Source organism: Gossypium raimondii, chromosome 12 (genome assembly GCF_025698545.1).
Source record: "Gossypium raimondii isolate GPD5lz chromosome 12, ASM2569854v1, whole genome shotgun sequence".
Lineage (NCBI taxonomy): Eukaryota > Viridiplantae > Streptophyta > Magnoliopsida > Malvales > Malvaceae > Gossypium > Gossypium raimondii.
The window spans coordinates 46497291-46515486 of NC_068576.1; positions in this window are offsets into that span (position 1 = coordinate 46497291).

Sequence of the window (18196 nt, forward strand, 5' to 3'; positions counted from 1 at the left end):
ACTCTCATTTCATCAAATTTAATACTTGTATTTAGAATTTCAAATTTTTAATCTTGACTTACATGATAATCGTTAAATTCATTAACAAAAATGACATAACTTTTCTATGTGCATCATCATGTCGAAATGACTAATTCACATGGCATTGCAAACATATTATAAGATGCTTTGTTACATAAGATTTTAGAAATAGAAAATTTTAAGTTATTGAGTTTAACGGCTACTATTTGATTGGAATTAAAATTTCAAAATTGAAACATATAATGATTAAAATAACCAAAATAAAATGTATAAACTAAATTCATAATTTACACCTAATATAAGGATTAATAGTAGAATTTAACCTCATTTAAACCTTTTTCCTTTTTGCCTTTTTAATTTTCTCTTCCACTTTGGTAATGGTTGTATTTGAGTGCAAGAGAAGTAAAATTTGGGGGGAAAAAGAAGGGGGACTACTGCCCACGTGACATGTATGGTAGGTTGCATGCATTTAGATTGCATATTTAGTTTGGGGTTTATCTAGCAAAGGGCCATTCCATTACCGTATAAGGTGTGCTTAAAACCCATGCAACTAGATTAGAACTATATATGGTTAGATTGTGCATAAAATTTTTACATTATAAACACTTGGTTTGTTCTATTGACACATAGAAAATAGAAATTTAGGTTAGAGTGGAGACACGTGGACGGATTATTAAAGACGTAATTGGTTAGTGGGGGACCTCTATTGTATCAGATTTTATGCAATCAAAGAAAAGTTTTTTTTTTTGCCATTAGCCAAATAAATGTTGTGATTATGAAATTTACAATTAATTAATCAACTGTTTGAGTAATATTTTTCTCGTATAGTATTAAAGGAAACACAGGAATATTTATATATGTTCCTACTGTTACTATTACAGTTCACAATAGGGCCCATTATTTTATCTCGATATTAGGGCTGATGGTACTGACATTCCTTGTTCCTGGTGCTGATATTCCCTAGTCATCCATTAGCTTATTAGACGCGTGTCTGCAAAGCACGCCATCCTTTCTGATTCTAGGACTGACTCCCCTAGTGAGCGTCGTACTTGTTAGTCATGAGCGGGGATCCCTTGCCTGTGGACATAGCTCGCGACCTCGTTTCTACAAGGCTTATGCGAGCTCTCCTCTCGTGACCTCATTCTTGCGAGGCTTACGCGAGCTCTCCTTGCGGGCTTCCTGTGCGAGCTATTTTTACTAACATCCAACATTCCTTCAAGGTCCTTAGCGAACTATGCCTATAGACGAACATTCTTCTTCCAGACCGAGTCCATCCGGGTTGGAGATCCAGATCCTATTGGGTCACTTGGGCCGACGGTTCACAAATCCTAACACCTCTCGAAATTGATTTAATAATATATACACTGAACTCAGCCTAAATTGAAGTAGTTGATATGAGGGAGGCTCTGGCTGTGGGCAACAGTAAATGTTGATGAGACAAAGATTAAAAACATTTCCCAAACAACCTGTACCAAATCTTAATTTGATCATGCTATAATGGCTTAATTCCACTTTATAATTATTTGAACAATCTGTGCTGTAATAGTTTGATGTCCGTTTGTATTTACACTTAGGTTGACTTGTAACCCTTTCAAAATATATATGTATATATAAATAGTAATAATGATAGAATTGGGTCTTATTGGGCTTTGGGCCTTTCTTGATCTTATTAGCTTTTAAGCATTTGTTTTTTTTTTTTTTTTTTGGATCAGCGCCTAAAGGAAGAAGAACTGGAGATAAGAAAATATTTTTGTTGGGTTTGATTGGTACTTGAGATTTTTACAGGAATATTGTTTTTTTTTTTTCATTATTTATTGATTTGTGTGTTTTAAGGACCACTTTGACACTCATGGTTATTCTTGGAAAAGTAAATAAAATTATATTAGGTTTAATCTTAATATCTACGACTACGAATGTTGAGTTTTTTGTTTAATTAAAATTATTATCTTCTGGAAAGAATAATCCTAATAAACTTCTTCATGAATTCAAATTTCATTGTTTAATGGAACCCGACACCCATAAATACACAATTGAAATCTATTCTTACACTTGTCTAACTTCCAAACCTTAAAAGCTCCCTCGAGTTATTACTTCTTATCTTAAATTTGGGTTTTGAAACACGATAAACAAATTTCACTTATTATTTATACGAGTGACTAGAAAACGATAGGATTGATGAAGAGTTGTATATGTAAGTTGATGTCAAATAAATTGGACAATCTCTGCCATTACATGTAATTGCCCTACTTGAAGAGCACACTCTTCTCCCCGTGTAGAACTCGGGGCATGCATTATTAGCATTCCTCATAATTTTCCTATTGTTTAATCACACATATACCATTTACGCTTTTCTTCACCATTATTTCATTCAAGATTTACAACAAATTTTTTACCAATAAAATCAGTAAATATATTTTTCTCCTACCTTCATTCTTTAAATATTTATTTCATATCTCAAATTTAATCTAATAATTACTTTTCTATTAATTATCATACATCTTTCTCTACTTTAGGTAGAGTTCGACATCTGTGAATATTTGATTCGAAATTTGCATATTTAAATAATATCTAAATTTCAATATTAAAATTATTATCCACTTTAAATTCGAAGCGGGTGTGGATACACCCCATTAGATATCCATTATCTGAATCCATATCCATTATTTGGATAATAGATTAGGACATTCAACTCAGCATTACTCATACGAATCTAGATGTAGAAATTCGAACTATTTATTTCAAAATTCGCTTCTAAAAAAATGTGCAAATCCATGACCTTTTACAAGTAAAACTGTGAACTAATAAATAAGGTATAAAATAATATATATTTTAATTAAATATAATAATTTTAAATATGTTAAAAATTTATCAAAAATTATATCATCTATGACTTCTTATTTTGTTGAATCTCATTTAGCTTCTCTAAAATTATATTCTTTTATGTTTATAAATCTAAATGAATAATGAGATGAAATCATTGTAACTTCTAAACTTGCAATTATCATTTTTACTATTTGATTAACTTTATTAGTTACATTAATTTAAATAAAAATTAATTAATATTTATATAATTAACTATTAAATAATTATATTTAGTATATATTATATTATAAAAATAATATACATACACGTTTAAGTACATATTGTAAGGCCCAATATTTGCCCGGGCCCACAAACCAAAAAATAAACCAATATAAAAATAAATTAAAAGCCCAAAATACAAACACTAAGCCCAAATGCATATGCCCAATTACACCTAGCCCGAATGCCCAAACAACCCGAAAAAGCTAATACCCTAACCCAATTTACACGGCCCGATTCAAGTTGAAACCCTAGCCTTCAACAGGTTTCAGCTTCAGCCACCGCTTTCCCTCGGCCTCACGTGCCCCACGAGCCACGCCTCCGCACACCACGTCTGCACCACCGTACGGCCTCGCACCTGCAACAACCTGCAACAAACGAACAGAGGCAGACAAAAACAACACAAAGAATAGCAAGAAAGGACAGCAAATAATGCGAGATTTTTCTGTAATTTTTCATTTTATTTTATTCTGTTGTTTTTTGGCCATAAAAAAGGCCATTTTTCAGCATTTGTAAGGACACATATGGAATACAAGAAAAATCAAAAAAATATTGAGAGGAATTGAAAACAAAAGAAAAGATTTGAAGGTAGTTCTTTCGATTTCTGTTTTTTTCAAGCTTCTTCGTTTTTTATTATTATTTTCTTTTTTTATATACGAAGAAGAAGAGAAAAGGGAGAGATTGAAATACAATACAAAGTTTGAGGTAAATCGGAACGTTCATCTTGCTTTTCATTTTTTCTCATTTTCGATTTGTTCTTTTTTTGTATACATACGTGAAGAATAAAAGAAAGAGATGGGGGAAGGAGAGTTACTTTGAGGCCGAATCCCTGTTCTCTCCATCGCAATCGAAGCATGAGTGAGGGTTCGGAGGCCTTTTCCAATCGGTCATCGGCAGAACGGCGCAGAGTTTACTTTAGTTTAGGTTTTATCTTAATAAAAATGATAGGTTTGTTAGGGTTTATTTTAGTTTAAAGCGTAGGAGTTAAAACGTCACCGTTCAGAGCCAATACAATGGCATTGAAACGGCGCCGTTTAGCGGTCCTTGACCTGCGCGGTGACCCAACCCGAGGGAAGGATCCGCGCGCTTTGGGTCTGATGGGATTTTTGCACAATAAGTCCCTTCGCATTAGATTTTATTTCAAATCGGTTTTCTTCAGGTTTTAAAATCGTACCGCATATTTTATTTTATTTTCATTTCGATCCAAAGACAAACAACGTCGTTTTTATCAATCAGATTTTAACCCTTGTACTTATGCGTTTTTTTGCAGCTTTAGTCCCTAGGTTTTTAATCTAGTACAAATTTAATTTTCCTTTTACTTTTATTCATGTTTGCTACCCATTAAATTTTGTTTTAATTTCAATGTAATTTTTTCCATCATTTTCTTATATCTCGTTTTTTTCACTTCAATTTCAACCAAGCTTTTATTAACTTAATTTAAAATTAAATTAGTTTTATTTTGACATAGTTTATTTTTAGTATCACTTTAATATTTCCAAATTAATCTTATTTTAAATTTATTAGACATTATTTTTTAGAAATTCATTATAAACTTTGGTTTTCAAATTTAACATCTTATTATTTAATTCATCATTTGTTAATATATTTATTTTATGAAATTTGATATAATTTGTATGTATTTTAATGTTTTATTTCATGTTATATCTTAAAATTCTCCTATTTATATATATGGACTACATATTTGGTGTTTACATGATAATATTTTTCTTAATGCTAGTATTTTTATGTATGACTTATTAAATTATTCATTTTAGGGTATATCATTATTCGATCTTATTACGACTATTAATTTTAAGTTATTGATGTGTTTATGTGCTCATTTAGAATTGGTTTTATTTATTTAAAAAAAGGAAAAGAACTCACTGTGAATCCTTTATATACTTCAATATTTATGCATATATGTATTATTACTGTGATGTTTTTATCTTATATGTATTACTTTTATTAAATTAATATATGCATGAAATTAAGCTTGAATATATTTCAAATTCAACTATTCAATGGTTATTTTATTTCAAGTCTATTCGGACTTGCATACGTAATTTATTTTAGAACTTTTATACATAAGATCCTTTTTATCTTGAAGTATCTTTTAAAAATTTTGGTAATAAATTTATTTAGCTTTTGAATATTGATTTTGATATTTGCATAAAATGATTAAGATTATTGGTGTTAGTCTTGTTTGTATTTGCCTATTACTCGTTAAATTGCTCCTTAGTGTAAGTTTAAGCTGCTATTTATCTTTTGCATTATGTTTCGCTATTCTATCATAATTCGTTTGTAAGAATTGTTTTATTTTAAAGCACAACAATCATTCTATTTCACAATAAAAAAACCTAGCATTTATATTTCTTGAGAGAATTGTGCCCTAACTTACTGGGTTCCAATTCTTCTCGATGAATTTAGATCGCAATGTGTTTGTTTAATTAAAACCATACAATTTTAGAACTAAGCATTTAGGATTTCAAAATGTCGAATCCTAACTTACTGGATATGACATTCTGTTATCCCAATTTTAAAATAAAGGCAATGTTTGATGTTTAAGAGCTTCGAGAAATCGAAACCTAACTTACTGGATTCTAATTTCTCGTTTGACTTAAATGACCAAACAACCTTCTCAAAATACATGAATTTTAAAATTTAAAAATTAAAAAAGGCACACTTAAATTTGATGATTGAATTGTTGCATCCTAACTCACTAGGTGTGACAATTTATTTCTTCGAAATGAGTGTGTCTTATCATTCAATTTGATTTATCCAAATTTAAACTTCAAATGATCGTATTTCAAAATCTTTTCAAAATTTTGACCCTAAGACATTAAATAATCAATTTGGTATCAATTTTGGGCGTTACGAGGGTGCCAACCCTTCCTGGGGCATAACCGACTCCCGAACTTGTTTTCTCAAAATTCACAGACCCAAAATTATTTTCAAGGTGATCCGATCACCCCTTAATAAAAGATCGGTGGCGACTCCCATTTTATTTTCAAAAGTCGATCCCCATTTTTCAAATTCAAAAAATGGTTTCGACACATATTATATATCATTTGTTATTTGCGTAAATTATGAATGTATAATAATCATTATACCATCATGATATTATAATGTGAATTCTTTTATTAATGAAATGCAACCTAAACCTTAAACATGTAATTAATTTTATGATACATTATAATTTATATACATAATTAATATTATAAAATTAAGGTGGATTATTAATGATATTTAATACTATATATAATTATGTTATTATAATGTATGTGTTTATATTTATGATAAGTAACATTAATCCTAAACGTGTAATTAATTTTATGCTAAATTATAATATATACAATTAGCATTATATAATTAAGGTAGATTAGTAATAATATGTAACTTTATATACAGCTATGTTATTGTAATTAGAGTTGTTTATGGGTCGGGCCAGGTCCAGTAAAAAAGTTAGGCCCATTTTCTAGGCTCGGGCTTGACCCAAAAAATTAGGTCTAAAATTTTGCCTAAGCTCAGCTTGGATAAAATGTTAAAACTTAAACACCTGGCCCCTCCCGTATTAATATTTTTATATTTTTTATATAAAAATAAATTTTAAAAAATAATACATCAAATACACTAAAAATATTAAAATAAATGTTTCCCAACAAATAAAAAATTGTACTTAAATTACACTAAGATAAGTGCAACTTAGCAAGCAAACACATCTAAAATAGTAACAAAGTTAATAATAAAACAAGAAATATATAATATCCAAATAATAACAACAAAATAGTAATAATATAATAGCGAAACAATAGCAAAACAATAAAAAACAATGACAAAACAATAAAAATGCATCAATTTATTTTTACAAATTCAGGCCAGACCTAGGCAAAAAAAAAACTTACTCGAGGCCCGACCCTTTTAAAAAATGAGTTTTTTTTTGTTCAAACCCATTTTTTGGTTTATATTTTTTTTCTAAATCCTCCCACTTTTCGGGCAGGCCTTCGGGTTAGATGACTTGATCTATGGACAAGTTTAATTGTAATGTACATTTTTATATGGGATAATGACATAAATTTCCTTGATACTTCACCAAATCTTTCAACGTGGTTTATGTAGGTCCAATTTGCCCAATTTAATATCTCGATTTTTATTCCATTTATCACTTTGTTACTCCATCCAAATGATATTAATTTCTAACGTGTTTTGACACGTAGACCTGAAATGAAGTTACACGTGACGACGTGGGCCACATCAAAAATTTTGAACAAGCGATCAAAGGTACTTATTAAAAAATTTCCTTTTTGAAGGTAAAAAACTAATTTAAAATTAAAAAATATACATTTAATATATAACACTTGGAGAAATTAAAAACTTATTTAAAATCAATTTAAAACTTATTTGTTTCTTTTTTTACTCTTTACTCAAATTTAAATTAAAAACTTGTTACTTTTTTTTATTTCCATTTGTCTTCTGAATTTAAATTAAAATTTATTAATTTCATTTTTATAATTTTTCCTTTTTCTTTAAATTTTTTGAAAATTTTAATTAAAACATTTTTAATTTGGCGCTAGTTGAGGCGATTATTGAAAATTTAAAAACAGAGTCTCGATTTTATTAAAAAAAGGAGTCGCCACAGATCTTTTTCTTTAGGTGTGATCGAACACCTACAAAATTCTATTTTTAGAAGAAAAATTTATTTTAAACTTTTCTTAAAAAAAGAGGTAATTTTAGGTCCACGTTAAAATCTAAAGAAAATTTGGGTTCGGGAGTCGGTTACGCACGAGGAAGGTATTAGCACCCTCGCGACGCCCAAAATTGGTATCTCGTTAAACGTGTGTTGTCTTAATTTTCAAAAAATACGAGTTTAATTTGATATTAAACCATGATCCAAAATTTTCTTTTTCTTTTTTTCTTTAAAACGGGAATTTTGATAAATTACATATTATTATATATTTTTAAAAAATATAATTTGATAATTTACAAAAGTTAGACATTTTATTTTAACCTGAGAATTTTTGAATTTCTCGATTTTTTAGAAGGGCGTCCGGTATTTAACACGAGCCAATGATATTCACCCAACATAGCGATGAAATCCATGACTTAATGTTAAATCGGTTTGTTGACTTATGCATTTAAATGATTTTTATTTTAAAACTGCAAGTAAAATAAATATAATAATATTTCTAAAAAAGCTATTTAAAAATGCTAATTCAATTGAAATAAAACCACAATTAAATAAATGGACTAAATTAAAAAATGATTAAAAAAATCACCAACGGCCCAAAATTAGGGGCTTCAAGAATGGGCCTTTTTCTCTTTTTTCTTTTTTTTTCTCTTTTTTTCTTCTTTTTCTCTTTTTTTTCTTTTTTTTTGCTGGGCTGGGCGCTGGTGGGCTGGCCTGCTCGCTGCTGGACTGGAGCTGCTGCACTGCTAATCACTGGGCCTGTTGCTGGACTGGACCAGCAGCCGTTGCTGCTGTTGGCATGCTGGGGAGCGTGGGCCTGGACTGCTGGGTGCGGGCCTGATGCGGGAGTTGGGCCTGCTGCTGGTCTGCTGCTTTTTTTTTCTTTCCTTTTCCTTTTCTTTTTCTTTTTCTTTTTTCTTTTTTTCTTCTTCTTTGGGCCAAACCCTAGCCCTTCTTTCTTTTTCTCTTTTTTTTTAAACCCTAGCCCACCGTCGTCAATGCTCCCTTGCTCCGTCCGACGGTGCAACGGCCGGCGCTCCCTTCTCCTTTTTCTTCTTTTCTTCTTTTGTTTTTCTCTCTTCTCTTCTCTTTTCTTTTTTTGTCTTTTCTAAAAGCCCTTCTTGCTTAGGTGCGACGGCGGTGACGTTGTCGCTGTGGCGGTACGACAATGGAGGCGCGACGATTCGGGCGATGGCCTTGTTGCTGTTTTTTTTGTGTGTTTAGCTGCCTTTTTTTCTTTTTTTGAAAAACCTCCTCTTTCTCTCTTCATTTTCCTTCTTTAATCTTGCTAATTTTTGTCTTCTTTTTCTTTGTCTTCAGGTGGCAGTGGAGGCCATCATGATCCTAGGGAGGCTACCGGAGTAGCTGAAGGTGGCAGTGCACGCCCAGATGCTGATTAGGGTGATTTGACATGTCCAGAAAGACTAAACTGTAGAGGATGCAAAAATTCTGGGGCAAAAACATAATTGTGGAAAAATATGGGTCTAAAATGCATTTATGAAAAGTTTAGGGCTCAAATGTAATTTATGAAAAGTTTAGGGTCTAAAATGTAATTTATAAAAAGTTTAGGGGCTAAAATATAATTTCTTTAAAAAGTTGTATTTTCTGATTTATTATTATTATTAAAATTAGAAAAGCATAACAACAAAACAAAACAAACAAAACAAAAAAAAAACAATAAGGGTTTAAAGCCCAAACAAGCCCAAAGCCCAATTATCCAAACATAATGGGCCCAATAAGACAAACCCAATCTTGTGATTACAACACGAAACCTTAACCGGATAAAATTCAGTGATTACAATATGTATAAAATTTTGAAAGTGTAATTAGGGTACTACAATTAAAAGCAATTCAATGGTACCCATTAATTATAATGGTTACCCAAACACACTACATATGTAATTATAAGCATTTACACCCAAATCCAATTACTAAGTAGTTTCCAAATGCACCCATAATTCTAATTTTCTGGACGTGTTTGCTAACATAATATAATTGTAATTACACAACTACATAACTTTAAAATATGAAAACTTTTAATTATTATAAAAAAATATCAACTATACTTGAGAAAATTTATTAACTACATATATTAATATAAGAAAATATTTGAAAATAAGATAACTTATAAAATAAATTTTATTTAATTAATCATGCATTCCATTTGTGTTGAGTTATTCTTTCTCTAACATTAAGCATATATTTTTATTACTTGATCATTAACCAAGTATATATAATTAATAATAAATACTATGCAATATAATTAAAATTAATATAAATAATTTATAATAAATATTGTGTAATATAGCTAACTATATTTTTTGGTAATTAAAATAGCTAAATATTGCAGATCAAAATGTAAGACAACTTATCTTTTGCGAATAAAATTTTCACATTGTAAAGCCCAAAATCTGCCTGGGCCCAACAGTCCAATTACAAAAAAAAATATAAACCCAATTTAAACCCAAATAAATCAAAACCCTAGGGCCCAAATGGCCCAAAATCTAAAGCAATTTTTTCACTAAATTTAGCAAAGAAAACCCTAGTCAGATGCCACATCTCTGCTGTCGCCGCCTCTCATGGCACAAGGCCACACCTCCACCACTCGCCTATCACTGGCCTTCCATGCCTCTGACACCTGTAGAGAAAAATAAATGCAATGCAACAGAAGAATCCGGCGAAATAAAGAGCAAAAAGACGAATAGAAATCAATAGTTGTAATACGGCTATAAAAGCCAAAATGTTCTCGTTGTATTTTTTTTACGCACACTAAGCAATCAAAAAGCAGAACAGAAATTTGAAAAGGTTGATTAAAATCTTTTGCTGTTTCCTATTTGTTTTTCTCTTTTTATTTTTTATTTACAAATCCATTTGAACGAAAACTAGAATAGAAAAGCAAGAAAAAGCTTACCTGGGCATCACGGTCCCATCGTCAGAGTCCCTTTCTCTGTCGCCGGAGCCGAGTTTCAGAGAGGGGATGAGGAAGACTTTCTTTTTCTTTCCCATTTTTGTGGGCACGGGCTAAAAACCTTTCTCTTTTTCCGTGTGACTCTGGCCACCGTCTGTTATGAGCAGAAAAGTTAGCAGGAGACATTTACGAAGATTAAGTGAAACGGAGAGTTTTAGGAATTAGTCATACGGGGCGTTTTGCGTTTTTGTTTTTAACAGAATGGTCCATGTCATTCTGTTTGTTTGTTTTCTTTATATTGAATGCATTGCATGGTTATAGGGTTATGCTGAATATACATAAAAATTTCCCAAATCTCTGAATTCTCCTAAATTCTCCTCTCTTTTTCAAATTCTTTTCTTCTTCCTTTACTCTTAATTTTGTTCCGTAACAAAGGTATCAGAGCTTTCTCGATCCCTTTTAAATGGCCGGCGATGGTGTCTTGACGTGGTGGCAGAAAGAAGTGGGCAGTATGCAGCAGGAAATTTCAAAAATCCGAGAGAAAATCGTACATCAGGAGACCAAAATGGAAACTCGACTTCAGGAGTTCAAAGTTGAGCTTCGAGGAGACTTGCAGGCGTTGCTGGGCCAGTATTTTGGACCTCCGGCGACAGGCTCGTCGGGAAATCCTGTAGTTGCTGCTGTTGACAAGGGAAAAGGAGTCCTGGGAGCTCCTCCTAGGTTCCTACCAAAAGATTCTGATCCACATCAGATGCAGACAGATCCGTCCGTTGCTGCAGGAGGCAGTGTGCATTTGAGAGAGCAACCAATTGCTTTGAGAGCTTCGGGGAAAGGTAACAGACTGGAATGGCCCAGGTTTGATGGCACTGATTTCAGGGGATGGTGGACTAAATTGGAACAGTTCTTTGAGGCCGATAGTACTCCAGATGCTAACAAGATCCGACTGGTAATGCTGAACCTGGGAGGGCGTGTTCTGGAATGGCATCATTTCTATTCGCAGAGGAATGGAGGCTTGCAAATGCCGACTTGGTCGGCGTATATAAAGAGCCTCCAAGATCGTTTTGGATGTGGGCCGTTCGGGGATCCATGAGGGAGCTGGTCAACTTAAAACAGCAAGGCTCCATTTTTAATTTAAAATCCAACAATGTTGGTGTTGTTGCTAATACCTTGCACTATGGCGCCTTGAACACGAGCATGGGTGCAACAACGATAGTTTCAAGTGGAACAGGGTGTTTGGATACAGGGCAGTTCATGTACCAGAAGGGCGCACATGCCTTGAACACGAGCATTGGTGCCAAGGCAGATGTATTTCACATGCTATCTGATATGTGGAAAACACCTGCAGAGTGGTGCTTTATGTGGTTGGGAGGATTTCGTTCATTTGAACTTATGAAAAGGCAAGTTCAGAATGGGGATAAAGGTCAGAAACGTGAACCTTTTAACCGAGGGAAGCAAAATAAGCATTCTGGTCCCCAAAATTTTGGGAATTATACTGGAACTGGTTGGGGGAATCAAAGTAATGGAGGTGGCCAGAATAGTTGGGGATCTAAGAGAACAACTTGGTTGATGCTTATTGACAAGCTTTCAAAGAAGTCACTATTACCTGCGGTTATATTTGGTTTCTCAAAGAATCAATGTGATAAATCTGCTGACAAACATCGCTCAGAGAGGATTTACCAAAAGAGCCAGTTCGCATTGTTGAACGGAGGATGGTTAAGAAAGGAAGTCAAGCGGTGACCAAAGTGTTGGTAGAGTAGGCTAACTCTTTTCCAGAAGATGCTACGTGGGAGTCTTTGACTGCAATCCAAGCCAAATGTCCTCATTTTCAGCCTTGAGGACAAGGTTGTTTTCTGGGAAAGGAATATTGTTATGAGCAGAAAAGTTAGCAGGAAACATTTGCGAAGATTAAGTGAAGCATGAAGTTTTGGGAATTAATCATACGGGGCGTTTTGCGTTTTTGTTTTTAACAGAATGGTCCACGTCATTCTGTTTGTTTGTTTTCTTTATATTGAATGCATTGCATGGTTATAGGGTTATGTTGAATATACATGAAAATTTCCCAAATCTCTGAATTCTCCTAAATTCTCCTATCTTCTTCAAATTCTTTTCTTCTTCCTTTACTCTTAATTTTGTTTCGTAACACCGTCCTTAGTGGCGCCGCAGTGGAGATGTGGCGGACGACGGCGGGGTTCCAAAGCTAGGCTTGGAGCCCTAGCAGAGAAAAGGGAAGCCCCCTTTCATTTTATTTTTCTGTTCTTTGTAACAAATGAAACAACAACAAAAAAACTGTACCTATTATAACAATCGTAAAACGGCGTCGTTTGAAGGGGAAGAGCTGCGCATTCATGTCCTAAAGGGGTAATTTATGCAATTGGTCCCTTCTCTTCGACGCCTTAATGCAATATGGTCTTTGGTTTTTTTTAAAATTTGGTCGCATAATTCTTCATGCGTTTCATTTTAGTCCATGCTGGGACTCAATGCATGAGGGTTGGGGATATTTTCCCAATCAGTCCCTCATATTTAAAGCTTGTCCCACTTGGACCCGTAATACCTCTTATTTATTTATGGTTTTAACCCACTGATTCTAGCCCGATTCCAATTTCATCCTTGGTTCTGTAAATATTTATTTTTGATTTTTTTCTTTTAAATTGGTTTTGTCTATTATCATTAGTTTTTCTTATTTGTCTTAATTTCATCTTTATTTGTTTTTTTTTTATCGTATAGCTATATTTTTCTTTTCTTTTCTTTTTCTATATATATTATTTCATTAAACAGTTTTATTATTATCATTGTTTTTTATTTTTTTTTTTTTTACTTTACGTTTTAGTTATATTAAACATTTTTGTTTATATATAACGTTTTAACTTTAAGTTTCCTTTCCTATATTACATTCCAAACTTTTTATATAAAATATACTGACTTGCTTTTATAAATTATTTATTATTATTATTTATCTTTTTATGATAAGATGTATTATATATTTCAAATCTTATAAACTGCTTTCTACTGTCATTTTATCTTTATTTTGAACTCATTTTATGTATTATTTAGTTAAAGTTGTTTTATTATTTAAAATTGTTTTATATATCTTTTAAATGCAACTTATTTATTTAAAATGTTTTATTTGTTTTTCGTTTTAAAGATTTTCCTTTTCCTTCCTATTACCTATTTCGTACTTTTATACATATACATTATTTGCTTTATCTTTTATATATATATCTTTTTTTTTTGTATATTATTAACCTTAAAATTCTTGTTTTGCATTATCTATTTTAAACTCATCATTATCATTTTAATTTTTTACATTTTATTTAATTTTAATTTGCTTTATACCTTCTAAATTATTGTTTAATTTATTGTCTTTATTTATCGATGTTTGAATTTGAATGATGAATGTTGTAAAATTATTGCCTTTGTGTTTAATTTAATTCGCTTATTCGTTTTCATATCATTGGCATTCACTTGCATGATATTGTATTCGTATATTATTGTCCCGTGTGCGCTACATATTTTAATTCATGTCATTGTATCGCGGATGTTTCAACGTTTTCGTTAGATATAATCCGTTTTGTTTTACTCACAAACAAAATAAATGCACATCTCTAAGTGTTGTACTCGCGACTATTCAAAAAAGATTTTCTAAATAAGGCAATATTTCGCGTTTGGAAATTCGAGAAAACATGCCCTAACGTGCTGGGTTTCGATTTCTCGTTCGACCAAATAGCCAAATATCCTTTTAAGATTTTCTAAATAAGGCAATGTTTTGCGTTTGGAAATTCGAGAAAACGTGCCCTAACGTGCTGGGTTTCGATTTCTCGTTCGACTAAATAGCCAAATATCCTCTTAAAACTTCAAAGTATGGTTTCGTTAAACTATAAGGTGATCTTGGTTTCGATGGTTTAAAGTATCGTGTCCTAACGTGCTGGATGTGATATTCCTTCGGAACAAGAGAATCTTATATTTCAATTCATGTTATCAGAGTTTCTTTTAAGGATCGTATTTTTAGAACTCTTCAAAGTTTTCAATTTTCGACACTAAGACACTAAGTAATCAATTAGGTACCAATTTTGGGCGTATCGAGGGTGCTAATCCTTCCTCGTGCGTAACCGACTCCCGAACCCATTTTTCTGAATTTTGTAGACCAAAATCGTTGTTTTAATAAAAATTAAATCGTTTATTAAAAACAACCATTATTCGAGGTGACCCGATCACACCTCATCGAAAAAATATTGGTGGCGACTCCCGTTTTCGTTTTCGTTTTCAAAATCCAAGTCGACCCCGTTTTATAAAAAAAATGGTGTCAACACACATTATTTAAATGAAACTAGTAAAATAACATGTAATTATACTTGAAAAAATTTAAAATATACATCCTAAAACAGAAATACTATTTATTGTATAAAAATTACAGAGCTAACATATGTGATTATGGTGTCAATTCCCACAAAGAAAAAGTAAAAATACTTACAATTTTTTAATTTAAAAATTGGTGAATTGACCTAAAAATTAGAAAATACACATCAATTTTTTTGAAAATAAATATTTTATAAATAAATTAATCTCTCTCCACCCGTTAAAACCCCAAAATCCCTAATCCTTTTAATTTAATTCAATATTCATCATTTTTTTCAAATTTCTCTTATTCTCTTATACACGATCTAGAAATTTATAAGATAGGTGACTAACCTTTAAAGTTTAAAGTGGGACTCTAACTATTTTTCTAAGACTTATTGATTAAAATCTTGAAAATTAAGATTGTGGCTTTTAATGAGATAGATTAGTAATTTCATACAAGATTCAAATTTTTATTGATTGAATGACTTTGGGATTCTTATATTTTATTATGTAATAATTTTAGAGGTTGATTGACATAAATATTTAGAGAAATTAGGATTGATTGTCTTTATAATCTTAAAATTCTTAAATATTGATTAGAAATTATTATTACTAGTGATTATTGTAAATCTTGTGTTTGACATACACCATAAAGCATTTAAGTAATTTTAATTTTGTGAAAGAAAATTACTGTAATTGTTATTGAAATGATAGAGACAATATAAGAAGAGTGTATTTGCAAGAAAGGCATCGTCAATCGCACAATCACAAATTTCCCAAAAAATTGTGGATTAATATATATAATTTTATAACTATTCAGATTTTATTTTAAAAAAATTCACCGCATAGTTAAACTTAAATCATGTACGAGTGTAATTAAAAATAATATGGTATTTGATTCAAGTGTAATTATTTGTAATTACCTATATATTTACCTCAAAATTTTACCTCATTTGAAAATTAAAGAATATAATCGAGTGCTTCAATTATACTCAATCAAATGGGATTCACTAATTACAAGGATTATACATATGTAATTATAAACAACACTTGAGAGGTTTCCAAACTTACTGCTTATTTTTTAACATTGAATTAAAGTAAGAACTGTAAATTTATGATGCATAATTTTAGTATAAATAGCGACAAATATAACGCAACAAAGCACAACCAAATTGATTTGTTCAAAGTTTGCAATTCTCCCATTCAACCTCAATAATATCTGAATGCTTGTCCCTTGACTCTTCTTTCTTTCCTTTTCTTTAAAAAAGAAAATAAAAAAGGATTTCCATTTTTGACTTGTTTTACTCTATATATAATATGTTAAACGTTGTGAAGTATGGAATAGATGGGATGTTGTTGGTAACGATAGGTTGGAGTTTAGCATAGAATTCTGCTTAACTTGGACAACAAAATGGGAATATACCTCTGATTCTCTTGCTGTTGTTTTAGTTATTTTAGGGCTTACTGTATCTGGTGTTTGCAGATCCTGCAATTATCATTTTATTTTATTTTTAAATATATTCATATTTAGCAAACATTGAATCTTGAAACGTGGATGGGCCTACAACAACATCAAGATTTCAAATCATATCATAATCACATGTATGATTAAGTCAGCTATAGTTTTTGAGACATCGACTGTGACTCTCCTTTATTAACCGTTTCTGTTGTCTTTCTGAACTCTCTTTTTTATCATTTGTGCCTTAAAAACATTCATTTTTCTTTTTTTAATTCAAAAAGAAAAAAAGGAAAAAGAAGAAAACATTACATGTGGTGTCTTTTACTAGTTTTGATGAGAAACCGAACGTAACTTTTCACTTCATAGACAAGTTTGGATTTTGTTGTCCCCGTTACAACATGCATCCATTCCCATTATTAATCCATCCTTCCTATTCCTAAGGTTTCTACTTATCTGGTTTGATATATGAACATTGCTATCAGATGATGAAGTCTGAAGTCTGAAGCGAAAATGCTGTTAAATCAAAAACAAGTTCCAGGTTGTTGTTTTAGTATTATTTAGGAGAGGCAAATGAATCACATGGTTAGTTCCGTATGAAACCTGTTTTACCCTTGATGGCGGTGAACTCTTAAAATTTTCTAAAATACAACTCAATTTCCCGACAATCTGAACTACCTAAAAAAAAAAAACGTGTTGCCGACCTTCAGGTTGTTGCAGTCTTAGGATGCATGAGTTAAAAGGCTTGAAGATGGACATGTCTGAAACAAGGCAGTGGGAAAACATCCCACATGGTTGAGTTGCAAAGACAGTGGCACAAGGGTTTGATTCCGAAGGTCAATTTTGGGCCACATAGCTCCCCTCTCCTTGGATTTTGCTTTGCTTTGGGTTCCTTCTAATTGGCTTGGGTCTGTATCATATTCATGTAATTTTTGTATCATAATTTATATTTATATAAACTTTTGATAATGATTTGTGTTTATAAAATTTTGAACATCGGTATATTTATCCAAAGTTACTAATATTTTTCCATTAAAGCAAGGGTACTATTATGTTAACTTTTGATAATGATTTGTGTTCATATGAACTAATGCCTGTGTCTAGTGACTGCCTAATTGCATGTCGATTATGATGAAGAAAAAAACCTTGAATTTTTGCTCAAGTATTCGAGACTTTGGAGACCGTAAGAATTTAAATGGATATGCAAATGCAGAACAAATAAATTAGGGCTAAAACAGGTAGTAATAATGTAATATGCAGTGATTGATTAATCTAAGACTAAATTATATTAGTAATCACCTAATTATTAGTAATTTTTTGGGTTAACCAATTATGAGAAGTTATAAAATGGTCACCCATTATTAGTAAATTTCTTTTTGATTATCCAACTATATGAAAAGTTACAAAAGTCACTCAATTAATTATTAAAATTTTGGCATAATAGCAATTTTAATCCTCAACATTTATACATTGTGTAATTTGTTTTTTTTGCAATTTTACTTTTCTTGACCCTTTCACCTAAAACACTAAAAAAACAAATTTATCAACTGAATTTGATTGAAAATATACAAAAAAAAGGCAACACTAAAAATTCAAGATAATAATTTTAATTTTTTTCATTCTTTTAAAATTAACCCTCAATTTCACAAGAAAAATAAAATGCAAAAACAGACCAAATTACACAATGTAAATGTTGATGGTTAATTTTTTA